The following is a 22,107-nucleotide window of genomic DNA, read 5'->3' on the forward strand; positions in this document are numbered from 1 at the left end:
GGATCCATATCAATCAGAAAGTCATAGTCAACTTGGGAATGATCCAAAGGATTTATTTATTTACCTACTACCTGCCAGGCACTGGTTTTGATGCTGAGGATACAACGGTGAACAAGAAGAGAGAACTCTCTGGTTCCTGCCTCTGTGGTCTTACCACAGGAGCGGGGAGAGAAAATGGGGGATGTCCAGGGAAAGGGAAGGGAAAACAAGCAAGTAGATACAGAAAGTGATGTCATGTAGTAATAGTGCCATAAATCAAACTAACCTGGGTAAGGGGCTACAGAGGGAAGGGATAGTGTTTTGGATAGAATAATCTGAGAAGGTCTCCCTGGGGTAGTAACATTTGAGCAGAAATTGGGATAAAGAAAGGAAAAGGATACAGTAGCAACCAGCTCTATTTTAAAGCACTTACCTATAGAGGCCCCTATACAGATTGTTCTGGATATGTGAGCCTTGTTCATCCAGCAAGCCCTTGCTCAGTGGGATGGTCATTATAATAAATAATAAGGACCTCCAAGAAATTGTAGCAAGCCCCCTGGGGCAGTGGCTTGAAGCTCTGTCTTTCTCTGCTTATCTGGAGCAAAGTGAGCCCAGTGAATCTGTGAGGCCCAGGCAGGATGAAGGGGCTGAGCCATCGATCAGCTCAGTCTAGACGGTGCCGAGTTGTGGGACACAGGGAGGCTGCAAGCTCCAGATCACTCCTATAAACATTTTCTCTCTCCTTCCCTTATAATTCATTACTATACCACTTTCTGGCAGTGCTACAGACTTGCTACAGTACTATGGCAGCAATTCTCTAAGCAATGGCTTATTCTCTGTGCTGCTAACCCCACAAAAGACCCTAAGGATGCCAAAGAAAGACATGATCCGGCTTCTGTTAAACGGGAAAACTTTTTACATCAATTTGTTTCACTGCAAAAGTTCCTCCATCTGAAGACACGGACCTAAATATATAAAAGCCCTCCCTTAGTGGGAACAGTTTTCTTCAAGGAAATGTGTTTTCCTCTGTTAGTTTTTTTTTTTTTTTGAAGTACAGTCAGTTACAATGTGTCAATTTCTGGTGTACAGCACAATGTACCAGTCATGCATATATATACATATTATTGATTTTCACATTCTTTTTAATTAAAGGTTATTGTAAGATATTGAATATAGTTCCCTGTGTTATACAGGAGAAATTTATCTATTTTTATATATAGTGGTTAACATTTGCAAATCTCAAACCCCTGTTAGTTTTGAGCATACTTGAAACTCTCTCAGAAGTTAGAGCTCTAAGTTGGTTGTTTCTTTCCCATCGTGCCCCAGTGAGGTTCTATTATATGAAAATGAATTTCCATTCTGTGGACCTTAAAATCCAGCAAGGGAGTTTGATTTTCTACATTACGTTCCTCTGTTGGGACCTGTTGAAAGCCATTATTTTCCTGGATTATGCCTCATTTTGAACAGGTGGCCTTCTTTATTCAGTTCATTGTAACACTAGTCCCAAATTGGCTAATAGAATCCTTGATGCCCTTCTTAGGTGAAACTGGCACAAATGTCCACCTTAATAAAGCTGAATGTCTAGACATGGATTTTTTTTCCCTTCAAAAATGCCATGTCTATGCTGAGTCCAAATTTCCTACCTCAGCCAGGAGAGATTTGTCACCATGTGACATGCTTTACATTTCCTTATAGCATATCAAGACTCTGAAAGACAGATTACTTCAATTAGTTGTGTCAAACCATCTGCTGCAGAAAATTCAAGATGTTCTTCCTGTCACCTGATGGAACATAGCTGATTTATTCAGTAGGTGGCTGGAAAGTTGGCAAAGGCTCAGGGCTTCATGGAGGGGAGGGCAGCTATCACAAGACTCCAAAACAAAAACCTCACTCATCACAAAAAGGAATGCTTGCTGAAGGCAACATGAAAGGGAATGCAACAGGTGCCCTCACTCAATTAGTTTAGCTGACAATAGATTGCAGATCCCAGGTGACATAATATGAATGGATCTTGGCATAACCCATGGAACCTGGAAACTCGATCAGTTATTCTGCAGTTGCTTTGCCACACCACCTGCATATTTTGTGTGCAGATGATGTGAGCTTCTGAAAAACCTCCTCATTAAAGGTTGACATGGAAATCACCATGAATGGACAGCCTCCAATCCCTTGTGTATTTGAGTGGAGGTGAATCTGAATATGACGGAAACAGGACATGTCATTAACTGCCCTGGATTTCTTCCCTCCCTGCATGATGATCAGGAAGTGGGGAAGCAAACACTACATGCTTTAGAATCAGCAGTGGGGTGTGAGCAGTATTAATATGGTCCCAAAGGGAGAACAGGGGCCTTATGTCTTTCTCATTACAGTAATGCTCTGAATGAGACTTTGTCACCACCAAATTGACTCTTTCACAGCCAGTGTGGAATGGATCTGATCCAGGCTTCTCCCAGTCCCCTACCAGCTGTCTCTGAATCCCTTTACCTCAAAAACAGGGCTTTTCAATCTCAGCACTATTGATGTCTTACATCTGATAACTCTTTGCTGTCTGGGGATGTCCTGTGCATTGAGGATGTTCAGCAGCATCCCTGGAGTCTACCTGCTTGATGCCTGCAAGTCCTCATCAGTCACAGCAATCAAAAACGTCTCCAGACATTTCTCTTTCTTTTATTCTTAATTGAAGGGTAGTCGATTTACAATGTTGTGTTGGTTTCTGCTATGTCAATTGACAGATGATTAGATAAAGTTGTGGTATATATATCTATTTATAAATAGATATATACATACATACAATGGAGTACTACTCAACCATAAAAAATAAAACATTGCCATTTGCAGCAACATTGATGGACCTAGAGATAACTATACTAAGTGAAGTAAACCAGAAAGAAAAAGAAAATTACCATGTGATACCACTTATATGTGGAATCCAGACATTTCTAAGTGTCCCCTAAGGTGAGGGGTAAATCGTCCCTGATTGAGAACCACTCCATTAATGGTTTGGGAGAAGAAGAGATGCCAGAGTTAACCATGGCAAGTGATATGACAATTTTCACAATTGCAGCCTGTTGGCATAGTCAAGATGGTAGTTGTCTCAATTACTAGGGAAGAACCATTGTTTCTTCACACTAGTAATGGAACTACCAATGAGACAAAATTCTTAGACTCCAGTGATATGTGGATATAACATTATTAAAATCCTGTTCCCTAGCAGTCATGAGGCAGATAAATATGCCATTTTTATGATCTGGATTGAACTGTCCAAGGTCATGAGGTATCCTGTGGTCTTCTCAGCAAAACCAAGTTAGGGCGGGCAGATCAAGAACTCATAACCTCCATTTCTCATGTGGTTTAGTCAACCACAACAAAAGCAAAGCATTATTCAACCAGATGACAAGCAATAATAGTTCAGACTTCAGTTCCGTCTCCTGTATGAATGTGTCAGACCAGTGAGTCGGGCTTCCCTCAAGCCCATGAATGATGAGGGCTGTAAATACTGTGACACTCAGGATAGTAAAAGTTCATACGGCCAAATGATATTGTAAATTGACATGCTTTATGCTTTAAATCAAGAAATAAATGTTACTTAAAGAAATTGCCATTGATCTCTGATTCTCTCTCTCTTTCTCTGACCCACCCACACATAAACACAGAATTGCTCACGGCATATTTTAACTTAAGGTTTGAATTCTACTCTACTCAATAAAGAATAGGGCCTTGAGTCCTAAATCACTAATCCATTATCTAGAAGCTATCCTTTTACCATTACTCATAAAACTGATTAAAAACACTTTAAATACTTTAAAAAAAAAAAACCCTGCTTTTCTGAAACTCTGCTTCACTCTTTATGAAGTGCAAAACATATTTCTCCAATGGAGAGGGGTCACTTTCTTACACATCTGTTGAATGCTCCTTAGATCTTAATTCTCCTAACACCAGAGCACAATATTGCCAACTAATAACAGCAAAGTCTTACATTTTTATAACACTGCTCCCTGTAGTGCTTCGCACTTTCCCTCATGCCACCTCAATTAACTTTTATAAATATAACCATCCTTATTTGACAACTGATAAAGCTAAAACTCAAGTTTCTTTTTCAAGATCGTCTTGGAAGGGATGGAGCAAGGAAGGTGAAACATTGCCCTTCTAGTTTACAGCAAAGAACACCCCAGCTTTAACCATTGCCTTTTTTGAATTTGTTGGAATATAAGAGAGATATGTTTGCTGAAACTCTTCAGTGCTGTAAGTTTAGATGTTTGCATCCAAATATTGGAAGGTGAAGTGTTTAAAGAAGAAGTGGTAACAAACCTAACGTGACATTCTAGACCAGTTCTTTGAAAAGGCAAATGCTTGGTGGGTCACAGTCTCTGAGTCCAGCAGTACCAGTGGTCAGATACCACTGCAAGGAGATTACAGGCTCTGGGCATATCATACATGTGTGTACCCCTTCCTCCTTCCTCCAGGAATTTACTCCAGTTAAATCAGAGTAACATGAACACCAAAGGTAGTCCTGCAGTTACAGGAAAATCATAAAAAGACAAGGGAAGATGTGTCGCAGGGCTGGAGAAGGGAGCAATTTCCATTATCATATCTTGGTGAGGATAGGGGGGCTTGTGGGCAATTTATACCATGTCATCTTTAGGTGTTTTGTTTGTTTGTTGTTTGTTTTAGCACCAGCCTACAGAGCTACCTCTTTTTTTCTCCCAAGTGAACTGCCTTTTCAAGTCATTGCCTTTTTAGCAGCAAGCCCAGCCCAGCCCCCACACTTATCACCCCAGCCCTCCACCCCCAGCTGCTGGATCCATGGCAAGTGCTCTTGCCTTGGAACAGTACCGCCGGTGGGAGTAAAAAATTAAACACTGCTTCCTAGTTCAGCACTGAGGGAAGAAAGAGCAACCCAAGTTTCATGGTCTCACACTCCGCTTAGGAACTAGTTTACTCCGGTGAGATAGGTTTTCATGTTCAGTGGCTTATAGGAGAATTGAGGCTCATAATATAAGCCAGCCTCCCTAAAGTGATGTGAATAGCTCATAACAAAACGATTTTGACTCAGCCAATGTTCAGCAGATAGTCGTAAAGAATAGGGCCCAGGTGGTGGGCACTGTATAAGCCCCAAACTTAGTAGATGAAGGAATTAAAGCACTCAGAGCTTATCAGCTGCTCCCCAGGTATCAACCTGTGGTCCTGCCAAACAGTGTCGTCCACGCTTGTCATCCTTTTGCAGTCAGTGTGCACCAGTTATCTCTGCACATTTATCCTCATTATCTCTGATTATAATAAGAATCTAAATTTTCATGGAGCTTCCTGATACTAAGGGGAAACATTAACTCGTTCGGGTCTTTACGGTGTTGTTAAAGGTACAGCAGGCTAAATTATACCTATTTGGAAAAAATAACCTACCTCTTTTAGTGCTTGGCACAAAATACTGGGTTCAGTTTAGGCAACAGCGTAAGAGCCATGCCGCATAAAATGGTGCCATGAATGGTAATCCTAATGGTGGTATGAATGGTAATCCTAATGGTGGTATGAATGGTAACTCCAATTGTGCGTTGGATTGCAATGAAGAAAAGTCCTGGTATTTATGGACCTCTCCTTGGGTGCAGGGAAGATTTTAACTTATCTTGAAGAGTTTTTGTAGCGCAGTCATAGCCAAGCTGAAACTTGGATTTTTTTGCACTTAATTCCATGACTCTTACACTAAAGTGTTGGGCCTTATAAATCAGTCTCTCTTGAATCTGATAGCTCCAGTAAACCCAATTTTAAGAACTCCAAGAACTTCATGAAGCCTGCCAAGAGAAGTAAGGTCCCTAGGAGTTACAGACTATTTGGAGACCAGGAACCAACTTTTCAGCAGGTCTAGGAACCAGCTTCTCAGTGAAAAGTTACTAAACAAAGAGTTGAAACAACACACCTGTCCTTACAACAGCATCGCTTGGCTTTTCTAACCAGTCCAGCTCTGTTCTCAGTGCCACAAGGTTTCCAGTATTTACATAAACCATTCAGTGAACCAGCACTGCTCCTGTCCTGAAAGGGGCATGTGTTCATTTGCTCTCAGACTTGATGCTTGTATACAAGCTGATAAAATACAAATCACAGGGTGAGAATTTTTAGCTTCCATTCAGTTTCTGATTACACTGTTAGTACAAGGGGTTATATTCCCATTGTACAAGTAGAAGGAAATAAGGAATTTCCTCACACAAATAATGTTCTTCTCATTTAGGTTAGTAGATTTTTTTTTTTACATTATTATTGCAGTGTAAACTTATATTTCTTCTGAGACCACCTCACATTTCAAATTGAGACATTCACCTATCATGTGTACGGGAATAATTTCCATAGCAAACCTCCTTCTCTTTAATTTTTTAGTATTGTTATTTTTAAATGTAAATTATCTGGTTGTTGGGTTGCATCAATCACAGGCCAAAACAAAAAAATGGAATTCATTAAAAATGTGCATAACATTGTGGTCTTCTGTCTTTAGAAATGAAAGGCTGTTCAATAAAAGCCCAGCTTTTCCTTATCATTGTAGCTTTGTGCTATTCTTTCTCACAGCTTTAACCTCTGTAACCTTATCAAAAAAGAAAAAAAAAGCCAGAAGTAACATATACTTTAAAAGCTGAGCCCATTGTCAAAGTAGTTAGTTTCCATTTCTTTTATCTTACCTTACTGTAGCAACTGAGACGGAGCTCTGGAGAGCTTTACTTTCCTGAAACTGCTTCTTAATAGATTCTAAGAGGGTCACTGGGTTATTTGAAGAATCCTTGACAAATACTGCTGAAGGAAAAACGCCCCATGATATATACCATACACTGAATCTGGAGACATCCATGTAAACAATAAGTCTATTTCAAAGTTTGTTCAGTTAGAAACCTTCTCACAAGAGAGTCGCGCCTCCAAAACTGACTCTTTTCCTCCATCCCTGCTCCCACCCATGCCTCATCCGGGCTTCCACCCAAGCCTGCATTCATCAGACCATCAGGGAACAAGCTCCACCCTCCACCCCCAAAGCTTTCTTCCTGGGTGTCCTGGTGTTACACGCGTGCCTGCGCACAAGTCATCTGTGGAAGTTCTTTATGCAACATGGATGCGTTTCCAAGAGCTTCTAAAAAAACAGTGACGTTAGAATTCATAAGCCTCTTTTGTCTATATCTCTCCCAGTCCTGTGCTAGGTTTCCTGCTCAGAGCTCCACACTTTAGAGAGCCCCACATGTCACAAACATACACATAAATAAAAGGTTTTAAAAACAAATGATGCCTCTGTCACTTAGAATCTGGTGCTCAACTATGGTGACATTCAAATCATAACCTTAAACATCCATGCTTTTAACTAACACCCTTCAGGTCCCAGGGAAATGCTTCTTGTCTATTTCCCTGTCTCCTAGAAACAAAAAGCTACTACATTCAAACACCACAAAGATTTTAGACTGTATCCCTATTGACACTGAAGATGGACACAGCTATGGAATCAGAGGAAGAATGGGTAGCACATATACTTAGGTTAAAAAAAATATTTTAAGACAAACTAATTTGTTAAATCCTGCCACTCAGCACAGATTCAATGATTTTTACAGAATAAAGCATCGTTTCGCAGTGCTGAATATCTTTTTTCTTAATTTTCTTTGTGTTCCAATTCATGATTCTGGAGATAGTCTTGGATTGGTGCAATATTCACAACAGTTGCACTTGGCTGAGGAATATTTTGCAACATTAAACAATTCATTTTTCCCTTAAATGTGTACATCTAGGCATAACATCAAGAAGCGCGACACCATATCTCTACGTGGGCAACTAAGAGGAAGATGGATAATTGCCAATAGTTTTATAAAAACATTTAGTGAAATTAAATAACATTTAAAAGTATATTTAAATTTCAGTTCCATTTAAATTATATTTATTTAAAATGTTGTAGTCATTAATTACTATTTATATTTTTGCCTTTAAATTTAACTGATAATTGTGTATATTGCTTTATAAAACTATATAAAAACAATAGCTTTATTCAAAATTTTCAATGTGACATTTATGAAGATGAAATTTCAAGGTAGGAAGATTGAATATATTTTATTTAACAGTGTGTCAATTAACTTAAAAATGCCCAGGCCACAGAAATGTTAGGGGCAGGCCTGTTCTTTGCCTTTAATTAAGAATTCCCAGTTTTGTGTTCAGCTCTACCTTACCTGAGTGACGTCTCCCCAGGTTCCTCTCTCTATAGTAGCATTTTGGAGTTTTCTTTGGAAGGTCATAAACATGAACCAAAGTGATGAAACTTCTCCAGCCTCCATCCAGGATTTTATCTTCCATGTCCTCCTCTTCCAGCATTTATAAATACACAAAAACACGATCTCAAGACTTAGGGAAATGAAAACTATTGAAATTCTCACCAGAATGTTGGGGAGTGGTCGCAAATCTATCCTAGGATACGTGCCCAAGTGAAAAGAGTTTCCTCCTTGCACTTCATGTTATGACTTTATGACCCATTCTAAAACTATAAAAGATTTGTTCTTATCAAGTACATAATGCATATTCTGTGAACAAAGCACATTTTTCCAAAGAATGAGTCATTCTCTCAAGAAAAGAAAAGAAGAAGAAAAATTACGCATGTGGGCTACAATTATTTGGTGAAAGTTTCTGGAACATTACTTTAACACTCCTCATATTTTTAGATCTTTGCTTTATGGTTTAAATTTAAGTTAAACAGTCCTTTGAACTTTATTTAGAATAAACCACTCTTGTATCACCATTTTAGGAATTCCAGGATCTAGCTAATGGGGAGGACACTATTTCACCAGTCTGTGCTCTAAAGTCTGAGGGGACCCATCTCTCAAGATGCGTAATACACATGTGAGCTGCTATTAATAATAATTTGTCATGATTCGGAGAAAAAATTAAGTAGTCCTTTGACTGTCAGGTTGTTATACTAATGAAAAGCTGTCAAGATAATTTTATTTTACTCTGAAACGTCTCCATCAATTAACTTCAGCTGATTGCCAGAACATTAACCTTGGTTTGCCTTTCAGATCTGCTGTTCCCAGAATGGTGTGTAAATAAAGATAGGATATCAAGTATTGTTTAAACTCACTGTTTAAAGTTGATCTGTTGGACTTTTTTCTAAGCTATATAAATAAAATCTAATGTCCTAATCATAAGTATTTTCTGGAATTAAGAAAGCATACCTGAATGTGCCAAAAGAACTCTACATCTTATGGCTGGTGCAGGTCCTACTCAGGTTTTTCAATGTCCATAGAACTACTCTGTGATCATATGAAGCTGTAAAAAAATTGACCCAACAAGTGACATCCATGGTCATGGCCAATAGGCACGTGAAAAAATGCTCAGCATTGCTATATTGTCAGAGAAATGCAGATCAAAACTACAATGAGATATCACCTCACACCAGCCAGAATGGCCATCATCAAAAAGTCTACAAATGATAGATGAAATTCTACAAATGATAGGAGAAAAGGGGACCCTCTTATACTGTTGGTGGGAGTGTAGATTGGTGCAGCCACTATGGAGGACAGTATGGAGGTTCCTTAAAAAACTGAAAATAGACACCATGTGATCCAGCAATCATACTCCTGGGCATATATCCAGAGAAAAATAAAATTCAAAAAGACACATGCACCCTAATGTTCATAGCAGCACTATTTATGATAGCCAAGACTTGGAAACAACCCAAATGTCCATTAACAGATGACTGGATAAAGAAGATGTGGTACATATATACAATGAAACACACTCAGCCACAAATGACATCCATGGTCATGATGAGTACTGGATGTGATACCTATGAGCTCTCCTTGACAATGTCGGTGATAGTAGGTGCCCCAGGAAGGTCAAATTCATGGTTCACATAAGTGAAGCAGATTCAGATAACAGGAGAGAACAGACTACATCAGCTTTATAATGGCTCCAAGAGAACAGAGTTTAAACTGGTGGTAATGCCCTTGGAGCCCCCATCTCCACCCCCGTGCTGTTCCTAAGTCCCCTCCTATTAAACCTCTGTTCTCTTACAGGAACCAGGGAAAAAATGGGGTGTTGATACAGAAAGTAATAATTCACAGGTTTCTTCCCACAGAGCTAAGTTCTTAACTACTTCAGTTGGCATTCTGGGGGGAAAAAGAAGACAGAGATACAGCATTATAAATAATGTTGAGCTTCTCTACAGTTCAGACATCCTTTATGCTGAGTAATCTTCATGCACTTCTCCCTGTACTTGATTGCAAGGCAGGAATGATACCCAATGCATGACTGTCTCCCCCAAAATATCCAGTACAGTAGCAGTTGTCAATAGTTGTAGATTGAGAGAATAGATGAATGGATTTCTGTTTATGATGAAAATTTGGTCAGGGACTCAGCTGAAACCAAATAAAACGCTGAGGAAAGTATTTTTTAAGCCTAACTGATGCAGGAAAAATGAATGTGGGGCATGAGGAAGGCCATGTCCCAGGCTTCGGTTGAGCCCCTGGAAAGAATTTAAGAGTGAGCCACAGTTGAATAAAAGTAGATTTATTTAGAGAGATACATCAAAAGGCAAGAAAAAGGCCACAAGGTGTGGGAGTTGGGTGCTTAGATTAGAGTAAAAGTAGGTACACACTCCATAGACAGAGTGTGGGCTATTTCTGAAGAGGGAGAGAGAGGGTGGCCACGAGGCACCATGTTGCCAGTTTTTATGGGTTCAGTGGCTTCATATGCTAATAAGTGGAAGGATCAGTCTCACTAGCCTGGGAAAGGGGCTGGGATTCCCAGGAAGTTGGCCATTGCCCACTCTTTGACTTTTTGTGGCTAGCCTTGGGACTGACATGGCACCTGTGGGTGTGTTATTCACCATGTTAATATATTACAATGGGCTATAATGAAGCTCAAGGAAGTCAAATTTCTCACCATCTTGAGCCTCAAGGCCTACTCGGGGTTGAATCTTTCACCATTCCGGTGTTAATTGCTGTGTTATTCCTTGAATGGCTGTGCCCTGCCCCCTTCCTGTCTCGTAACTGCATGGAAGACCTTGCAAGATTAAAGAAATTTTTCAGGCCAAATTCTATCTGTAGGAGAAAACATATAAAAGTTTCTTCTTATAGGAGAAAACCATTTTTTCATGAGAGCTTTTGCCAATCTGGAAAACTTGAGCAGTTTTCATGGACTCATTGGTACAGGAACAGAAAATCATGCTTGGAACCCCCAAGGGGGTAGTTTAATAGGAGAACTTCCTCTCATAAGGTTCCATTCTCAGTTTAAATTTGAGCCAGATGTAAACCATCTCTTCTCCCAACATGAGGGCACTACAGAGAAAGTCACTTCTATTAGTAGCACTCTGTGCAAAAGCAACACCATCTTTTGCTTGGATTGTTGCAATGGTCTATCTAACCTGTCTTTCTGCTTCTGCCCTCAGCCTTATTGATCCTTTTAAAATGCGAATCAGTTCATGACACTCCTCTGCTCAAAACTCTCCAACAATTCCCATATCAGTCAGAATAAAAAAAAAATTAAATAATGAAGTCCTATAGTGTTGCACAGGGAACTAACTACATTCAATACCTTGTAATAACCTATAGTGAAAAAGAATATGAACATGAATATGTATATATATAGATGTATGACTGAATCACTATGCTGTACACCAGAAACTAACACCACATTGTAAATCAACTACACTTCAATTAAAACAAAAAAAATACACCTACAAGGCCCACGTGATCAGGGCCCGATCATAACTGAGCCTGCCATTTTGTTTCTAGCTTATTTCATAATGCTTTTCCGCATTATCTTTATTCCAGTCAAGCTGGATTCCCACTGCCCTTGAATACACAGGAGTTGCTGCTGCCTCTTTCTGTTTAGAATGCTCTCCCCTCAGAAATACTCATGACTATCTCCCCCTCACCTGCTTCAAGTCATTACTCAGAACGTATCTTTTCATTGAGACCTGATTGAGAAAACCACTCAGGAGGGAAACGTCTAATGAACAAGTAATGTTATATTCTTTTTATTACTTGACCATTTGATTTATAATCCTTTTTTAAAATCATTACAATGGTTACATACTCCTCTGTGTATTCTAACACTTAAAAAAAAAAAAAAAACCATTGAATGAATGGACCAGCAAACAAATGAACAATAGTTGTTGACTGATAATTGTCTTTTAGAGGAGAGCTCTTACCCTGGGCTTCATGTGGCATTGCTGCTCACATTTTGGGAAAGTTAGTTGCACCAGACTCCATTTCCCCTTGAAATTGCCAGCAGGCCTATGCTTCTTAAAAGAACACGGAGTTCTTCTTTAAAAAAAATAACAATAGCCATTCTTGGAAATTCATTCAATAGTATTTTTGAACAGTCATTTGTTCCTTTTTAAAAGCTTTTTATCTTCAAAGTTCCCGCTAAAGCTTTGGGGTTTGTTTGCTTTTTGTTCCTAAGCCAGGCAATCTGCATAACAACTGTATTTCATTTGAAAGTTCCATGCATTTGTTAGAAGCCAGCTGCCTGCCCACTATTTGTGGCATGTTGTTGGTACAGCTGAAGATTAGCCAACTAAAGTGATAATTATTTAAATTGTATTTAACTCCTACTCCTTTCCCAAGCTTATGAACAGGCTTTGGCGCTAAACACGCCCATGGTCAGACCCTACCTTTGCCACCGACTAACGTAGAGCCTGGAGTGATTTTATTACTATCTCTGGGCCTCTATTTCTTCAGCTTCGTAAGATAGATAAAAAGATATTAAATATGACAGGTAAGGTATCTGTCACCAGTATCTGATGCATATTAGATACTCACTAAATGGAAATTATTATACTTGTTAATGAAAAATACTGAGAACCATATCAGTAAACAAAGAATGCTGAAACCATCAAGTCATCAGCCGCTGCTGCCGCCCCCCCAGGGAAGACAAGCCTGCAGCCCAGCCTCTGCAGCCACTCACAATGGTGCACCCTGAGGGGACTCAAAACAAGAAAGGACAGGATACTGGCCCTGGATAGCTGGGTGCTTGTCAAAGGAATGAATTCAATGAGCCCAAACGTTTTCTCCCTCCCATACATAGAAAAGCACTAAATTCTTTAACTTGAGATGCCTGGTTTTCTTCACTTAACAAGTAATCTTTTAATGTTTCAACTACCTGGTCTTTGTTGTAAACTCCTATACATCCCAGCCCCTCCCCTACCCCTCGGAGCAGTCCCTCAGAGGGATCTGAGAGGCTGTCATCCCGGCTCAAGTCTTCCAGCCAAATAAAAGATAACTCCCAACTTTTCGGCTGTGTATTTATTTCAGTTGACGTACTGGACCACACTTGGCTGATTCAGAGCCGAAGAATATGAGAATGGGAGCAAGACAAAGACTCTAGGAGGAAGACTACAATCTATTTCTTTCTACAAACGCTTTCTTCAAAATGTAGGTAGAGTTTAAGTCATTATCCAGTTTTTGAAGATGAAAGTGCTGCCTGTGATCACAGGCACGGAGGATCTAAGATAGGCATACAAGGTTCTCAAGGGGCCATCAGGCCAACAGTCTTTCAAAAAAGGCTTGGTGTTCTGAGGACGTCTAGCTGAATCCTAGAGCCCTCCTGAAATAAGCTGTGTTTTATCCTGGCCCCAACCTGCAGCTGTATCTGGCACCAGGGGTCTTAAAGATCCCTCACATCCCCTATGATGGCTTCATTGGCTCTGTTAGCCTAATTCTCTTTCTGACTCCAATAGCACATCGTGATTACAGTGTCCTAGGGAACTCCAAAGATCCCCCCCAATGGAGGTTCCTAAGGCCACAGTTCTCTCAGCTACTAGAAGTTCCCCATCTTTTGGTCTTACATTAGTCCTTTACTCCCTCACACACCTGTGAGTTACATACTGGTGCTGGTCCTCTCCTCCCTTCCATCAATTTAACCTCAGAGCTAATCCAACTTCATAAGGAAATAAACAAGATGGAGTATGATTTTTCACAGTAAGTCTAGGTCTCTCGGCAAATTTGTGTTCATAAGTTTTCCTTGTCTTAGATTTTTCCTAAATTTTTGAAAAATCTAATTTTCTACATTTTTCTAGGAGAAACAGGACCATGAATAGTGTCTCACAATTCATACAGCTAATTATATGTTCTGTCATTTTGTGTGTTCTTCCAGTAGCTTCCTCCCAGCAGTCCCCTTCCTCTCTCTCCATGCGCTGCTAGTCTATTCATCGTGTAAGTCTTGCTCTGCTGTCATGAAGGGGTTAGCATCTTGTGATATGATAGATAGGGATAGGGCAATATTTTCTCTATTTTACCCAAATATTTTGCTTACCTAGAGTAGGACCTAATACAATCTTAGTTCTGTTTGTGTAGACCCTGGTAGATTTTCACAAGAGGAAGAGAAAGTTAGAATAGTCATTTAAAAGCACTGAGAAGCAAAAGAATGCTCCTTCTGCAACAAAGAGAGTAAATGACTTTTTCTGAAATTGCCTAAATTGAAGCAACTCATATCCAATTAGTATTTTTTCTTTTCTTTCTACTACATACAAAATTTTTTTGTATAGATCTGCTAGTGTGATTTCCTCTCCTGGCCCTTTCCATTCGCCCACTCCAAACATTTTTATTCCTTTTTTTTTTTTTCCTAGCTTTAAAAATTCATTTTAAGCTAATGAGAGGAGCACTATGTATGCCTTTCACACTGCCATAGAGACCTTGTCTTAATTTTGTATTGTTTGCATGTCATTTTTGTAATAAAATTCCAGTAGAACAGATTTCTAAGTGAACACACAATTTAAGATTATACTGTTATCCTAAACAACAGAAGACTGTGCTCCATAATCTAAGAGACAAAATGTCACCTATTCATCTATGCTCTTAAGAAACTTACCGTCTGTTACTGGAGCAAGAAATAAATACAAATGGGGATTTATTAAAGGAAGAGATAACATCCCACTTCACTGAAGAGACACCATTGAGCCGGTCCTTGAAGGATGGGCAGGATTTAAAAGTGTAGGAAGACATTCCAGAGAGAGAGAACAGAGTGAAGTGAGCGAAGGCTGTTAAGTGGGAAGGGGTCAAGACCCTATGAGTGTCAAGGCGTTAATTATCTTGCTTTCTTAGTAACTACTCACCAATCAGTAACACAATACTTATTTACAAAAGAATTTTCATCTCCCATAGATGTACTTAGAACATCTAAGTGATGTCCCATTAGGAAATTACCATCTTAGCTAAATTACAACTGCCATTTCTACTTTCAAGCACTAAAAGAAAGCCTTTCCCATCATTGCCATATTATTTTCTCTACTACAATTTACTCGTAACTTTCTTGATAAAGTAGTGAAGAAAGAGGCTGCAACGTGGCCCAAATTTCTTTGCAGAATATTTCTGATTATCTGAACATTTCAGTGACTGAGAGTGCCTGATCCAGGCCATCACAACATCAGATTCACTCTACTGTGGGAGGCATTCAGAAGGAATCCAAGTTGGTTGTTGAGGATCTTGACTATCTGGGAAGCAAAGGTTCCTTGGTCCAGCTAGACCCTGCCACTACATTAGGGATGTGTCTGTCTTATTCTCTAAATGTATTTTCAGTTTCCAGCATAATAGCTAGTGTATTTGCTGAATACATAAAATGTTTACCAGCCAGATGGTCTTTCTTGTGGTTTTAGTCTCTGTACTTGTAATACAAGGACCTGAAGAAAGAATCAGTTATGATCTTCTCTTAATATTCTTTTGAAGGTACATGCTGATGTAGGGTTCACATGGTGACCCACAGATATGTTTTGCTTGATATTCACAGTGATGTAAAAATTTTTAATTAAATCTCCCAAATCTGGAGATTCACACATAAATTAGTTTGAAAAATCAAAAGACATCACAACATTGTGCCAGAAATTTGTTTGCCTGATGTGAGTCAGTTGGTTTAAATGAGATCTGACCTCCCTAGTGTGCCAAACTCCACACCATTCCCTATTACTTACCACATCTCACATCATCCATTTCCTTTAACTCTCTGGTCCCTGTAGACATTTGACTTTGTGATCCCCTAAGTCTCTCCTAAAACATAATGCCTTTCCCATTTAACATATGGGAATATAGACATAAAAAAAAATCATGTGTGATTATATTCAGATTCCCATTAAGTAGCAAAACCTGAAGTCAAATCTACTGAAACTCTTATTATTCAAGACATTACATACTTCTTCTAGTTTTGAATATTTTTTCACTGTAAGACTTAGCTGTCTCTCATGTAAAAGGCTTCTCAAGACTCATTTTGAAAAGAAAAAATGTAAAATTCTATACAATTGTAAAGTAGTTTTTGTAGAAACTGTAGCAAATATTTTATAGTTCTGACTCCATAATTTTTAAAAGATTAATTTTTCCATGAAGCATTAGCTGTACTAACTCACACTATTAAATTAGATAATTTCCCTCTCCCTGGCCCTAGAGAATATTATTTCTTGCATTGTTTGAAATGACCACTGTTAAAGGTCTCAGGGGCTTTCTAGTCCATTGTCAAAGCCATTTTCCACTGTCTACAGAGGGGCTGTTTTTGGAGGATGGTGGATGTCCATGTTTTCATTGACAGAAGAGGAAAACAGGCTCCCAAGGTTTGGGCACGTGCTCATGGTTACAGAGCAGATCAGTGGCAGAACTAGAAAAATAACCTGTTTCCCTCAACCTGTCTTTGACCTCTTTTTCCGTTACACCACGCTGACCACGCTGCTCCCACCTACACTCTTTCCTTTTTTGTGCTGCAGGGAGAACTGTTACTTTCCAGAACAATGGTGGTAATAAATTTAATCAGGGCCCATTCTACCAAGCATAGAGATGTCAACAAAGTTGTGGAATTTCACAGTTTGCATGGCTTTTTGATTATTTCTCCAGAATCCTTCCTGCCTAAAAACTGAACTGTCACTCCTTGAAAAAACACTGGTTAAAAATGGAATTTCACTGGAAAATTCTACTTTTTTAATGTTGGTCATGGGTAAGCTTTACTCCACATTTGGAGCATTCTCAAATCATTCTCAATCTAAGAAACTAATCAGTCTATTAACCAATTAATTAAGATTAATCATCTAGTTACAGACCATTCATTGTGTGTAGGGAAGGGCACTGTAGGGTCTCTAAAACAAAAACAAATCCTAGGGAATAATTACTTTCCAACTTGTGTGGGGTCAGGTGAAAATACAGTAGGAATTCAGGGAAGGGGCTGATGGAGCAATCTGGATTAAACTGAGCAGGCTGCTTGGAAGAGATGGGACTGGATCTTAAAGTAGAATTAAATTACTGGTAAATGAAAAGGCAGAAAGGAGTGAAAACGTATGAGAATTTATAAAACAGAACCAAGAACAGAGTGTCTATAGATTGCAAACAAGTGTCTCCTTAATTACTGTAGAAGTGTGTGAAGCGTCGTGGAAAAAATGTAGTGGGTAGAGTGGGGCCAGACACAGTATTTAGGACTGAATGATTTTCAAGAAAGTGACTGAGTACCTAAATCTAAAAATAACCAAACTGAATATAAAAATAAAATAAATAAATAATTTAAAAATTAAAATTTTAATATATAAATAAAATAACCAAATAGCCCAAATCTAAAATAACCATTATTTGTTCATCTTGTTTAATGATGGTTTTCCCTATTAATAATATTGTATTCCTTTCTAGAATAACCACCTTCACCATCACCAGATACATATTATATTTGCCATTAAGGCCTCAGCAAGTTCTGCTTAAAAGAACATATGTTCTTGTAGAAACTCTGTTTCCTTTTCTTTGGAATACAAGACCCAGGGGTTTACCCTGAGAGCCTTTTTACTCTTAAATTCCTTCACACCATCTTGTGCCTTTCTGTAGGCAGGAATGATGAAGCAGACCTTTGCCCCATTTCAAGGAAATCAGCTGCAAAATTGCAGACCTGTTTCTAGAGCAAGTTTCCTTATTTGGCTTGTTTATAAAGGCTTACGATTTATGCTTATCAGTACTGACATTTTCTGAAAGGGAGAAAAACCGAATTCTATATTTAAGAAAAAAGGTAGTGGTGAGAGAAACACGTGGCAAGAAAGCTCTTTTTCCTTTCTTTCTTCTTTCCTTACTTCTCTTGTTCCTTCCTTCCCTCCCTCCTTTATTTCTTTATTCCTCCCTTTCTCTTTTCTATCATCTATGTATCATCTATCTGTACCTGTCTATACATTACCTGACATTTGCTATTTAAGCCGTAATTAATTTCAGTGGCTTCATTTTCCCTTAGGGGAAAAGATGGCTTTTTGCTTGGTCAGATGCCTTGATCAACCTGTTTGGCAATGAAATATGAGGCCTCTAGATCGTGATTTGGAAGGAGACAAATAAGAGGGAAATAAAATGTTCTACAAATGCCAAGTGAAGAGGAATTTGAAGATATAGAGCAGAAAATGAGGGTAAGGAGGGTACTGAAGGGAAGGAGGAGTTGATCATCATAATGGCAGGAGGGACCTCCAGAGCAATACCAGGTACTGAGGAATTTCCAGGGGTGAGGCTGGCCACATGACCGTTCAATATTGCTAAGTACCTTTCCTCTGTCATTCCAAGCTTAAGCTAAATCTCTAGATACAAAAACTACTAGTGGGGAAATTAAGGAAGGCAAGCTGTATCTCATGAATGGACCAATGAAGTGGAGAGAACAGCAAGTGGATCTGAGGCATGTGTGAGATGACGAATTCAGAAAGAACAGGTAATTGGAGCAAGGCCTGACAATGCGAATGTGAACTCCCTGGAATTTGAAGAAATCCTGGAGAGTACAGTAGAATTTCCTTTGGATGGGAATAGTGGTTTAAAGCAAATTTAATGTAATTCTCAAGATAATCTCATTGGACATATAGTAAATATCTGCACACTTATCTGTATGTCTACATCTGTATTTTTATCCAAAGAAAGGTATACCATTTTTGTGTTTATGTTCTTTGCTCTATAGGCTGAGAATATGGTTTTAAATATAGGTCAAGAAATTTAGGGGGGGTGAGAAGGGACAGACTGTGAGTTTGAAATTTGTAGATACTGACAGGCATGTATAGAATAGATAAACAAGATTATACTGTATAGCACAGGGAAATATATACAAGATCTTATATACAAGATCAAATATATACAAATATATACAGTGAAGAAGAATGTGACAATGAATATATGTATGTTCATGTATAACTGAAAAATTGTGCTCTACACTGGAAATTGACACATTGTAAAATGACTATAACTCAATAAAAAAAAAAGAAATTTAGGTAATTAATATATTAATCTTCTCAGAGCCATTTACTTTGCAACTTTATTTAGTTTTATGGTTCTACCTGCCTACAGGTCACCTCTACCAGTAAATACAATTTCCTGTAACTCTCCCCTCCTCTCTCTCTTCCTTCTACTCCCTACCATTATTCTGTCTCTGGTCATATCATTCTTCCAGTCTCCTAATTAATAGGCTGAAGCCTTTCTTCCTTTTTCTCTTTTTCATTACATTCTCAAGCAAACTTCTGGGTATTTTCTTTATAATATATTGTCTGGGTGTCCTTTCTTTCCTATTCTTATCACTAATAATTATAGGTTCTTATAACTTTTATTTTCAATTATTAAAGTATCTTACAAGTCTTACCACCTTGAATTTCCCTTCTTCAACAACCATCTCTGTTTCCAAACTATCTGTGTTGAGATTGTATTTAGCTCAGCTGAGACCATAGATCCCTAATTCCTTCCCTTGCATGGTGCTGTGCTGGCAACAGGAGAAATTTATATGAGATTGGGAAAGAGACAGTGAATCAGCTGACATAACATTCTGAAAGTTGGTGAACAGGATAAGCTGCTTTAGAGTTCGTGCATATGGTCACTGATCGTGGCTCACCTTTTGGTATAGGAAAGTAGCTGGACTGCCAGCTGCTGCTAGATTTCTTCCTCCAGTTTCTGAGTCCTGGACCAGTGCATGTGACTCCCCATGATGACAGGTGTAAGCTTCTTCTCCGTCAGTCATACTGTCAGATTGGAAATGATGAGAAATAGGTGCAGATTTCAATTTGTCCTCATGGGTTCCAGTGTGTCCTTCCTCTCCCCTGCTTCATGTCCGTAAGTTCTTTTTCATATCTGACTTGCAGTGACTTTACACTCATTTCCAGATGCAGAGGTCTTCCACTGGCTTTTTCATGAGCTCTTACATAGTGTTCATTCTAATTCCTATAATAAATCCCTTATTTCTTACCTCTCAATATGGCCATTCTCCCCTAAGTGGTACAAAAATTGGTACCAGAAGAAGTTCTAGAACATAACTCTAGGTAGGTTCTCTGACTTGCTTCTGGCTTATCTGGAATTGGTTCTCTGATTTGACTAAGTTTAAAGACATTAATGATCACATTGCCCAGTGGTAAGGAGGATACTGGTGGCACATGGCATGTTATAGCAAACAGTCATTCAAATGATCACTTATGGATTCCTGTAATTAAGTGCTTATAGAAAGTAAGGCTTTGGGTGACCAGATAGTTGCTTTCATAAAGTAGTGAAAGTAAGAAGTATAATGGGATTGGTGGGTTGCTTTTATGTACACCGGAGAACTTGAGGAAAGACACTGATGAGTTCAAGGTGTTAAATTCCTAGATCAAAGTTCAAGTAAGTGACCAGAAAGCTTTTATGACTGCCCTGAAAAAACTCTTATCTCCAATAGCCACAGGGCTATGATTTCTGAAAAATACACCCAGAGTCTAACCCTATGGATGGTTGAATATCAGCACAAACTGAATTCAAATCTCACATGGTCTCATATTTTAAAGTTAGAGCTTTGATTGGTAAGGAGTGAATCTAGAAAATTTGGGCTGGGACATATGAGTAGGTTCTGCTGAAGTGGAAAATTCCAGGTCTGGTGAAGAGAAATCTAACTTAAGTCACCACAGCAGAGAGTTGCATTCTTGCAACCAATTCCTAGACGCCAAACAGTTCACAAAACTAGGGCCCCTTGAAAGAAGGGGAGGTTGGGCCTCTGTGAGAAAGGACCTTGCAACACAGCCAAAATTTTATACTATAAATCTTCTTCTGGCCTTCCTCAAAGGGACATGCAGTTGTTTACCAGACTGATGACCATACTTGGAAAACTGCTGACTCCTTCCAGAGAAATGACTGTGATTCACATAGACCCAAATGCCACTGTGATTTGGCAGCTAGAATAGGAGCTCGCAGTTGATGAGTAATCAAGGGACTTTGGCTTGGATGGATCTCACCATCAGTCCCGTGGATCACCAAATTTGTTCTATGATTATTTTTCTAGTTCTAGAATGCATCATTGGGGTAGGCACAGTCAGCAGCTGTCAGAATCCCCACAATGGTTCTTTGGCTCATGAAATGAGGGCTATAATGATAACAGACAGACATAGACAGATAGATAGATAGATAGATAGATAGACAGACAGATAGATAGATAGGGAAAGATATTTAGATAGAGACAGATAGATAATAATATTATAATAGTAATAAAGTGGAAGCCACTAAAATTGCCTCTTCATACTGAAACTGTAATACTCAGAGCAATGCTGCACTGCCAGAGGGATCTGAGAGATTTGCAACACTATCAAACACTTGAATGACAGTGATAGTGATTTGTATCACATTCCCCTTCAACTTACCTATCTGGCCAGTGCAGATGACCGACAGATCTTGAAGACTGTGGATTATCTTAAACTTAATTGGATGTTGGCTTCAACTGCAGCTGTTGTTCCAGATGTGGTCTCACTGCTGGAGTAAATCAGGACAACCCTGGCACCTGGGGCACAGCTATTGATCTGGCTAATGCTTCGTTCTCTGTATCTTTCGGTCAAGAACAACAGAAGCAGTTTTCTTTCAGTTCAGAGCTCACGATAGACCTTCACTTTTTTGCCTCAGTGAGTGTATCATTTCTTTCACCCTGTCTCATAACATAGTCTGCAGGGAAATTGGTCACCTCTACATTTAGATGGGACATCACACTGGTCCTTTACATTGATGATTATGTGCTAATTAGATCTGGTGAGCAGGAAGGAGCAACTAGTTTAGACACCTTGGTAGGACACATGTGTACCAGCAGGTAGGTAATAAATCCCCCAAACATTCAGGGCCCTGCCACCTTGGTGACATTTATAGAGGTTCAGTGAGTGGGGGTATGACAAGACATTCCTTCCAAGGTGATAGATAGGCTGTGGCATCTGGACCATCTCAC

The sequence above is a fragment of the Camelus bactrianus genome, chromosome 3, assembly GCF_048773025.1.
Source record: "Camelus bactrianus isolate YW-2024 breed Bactrian camel chromosome 3, ASM4877302v1, whole genome shotgun sequence".
NCBI lineage: Eukaryota > Metazoa > Chordata > Mammalia > Artiodactyla > Camelidae > Camelus > Camelus bactrianus.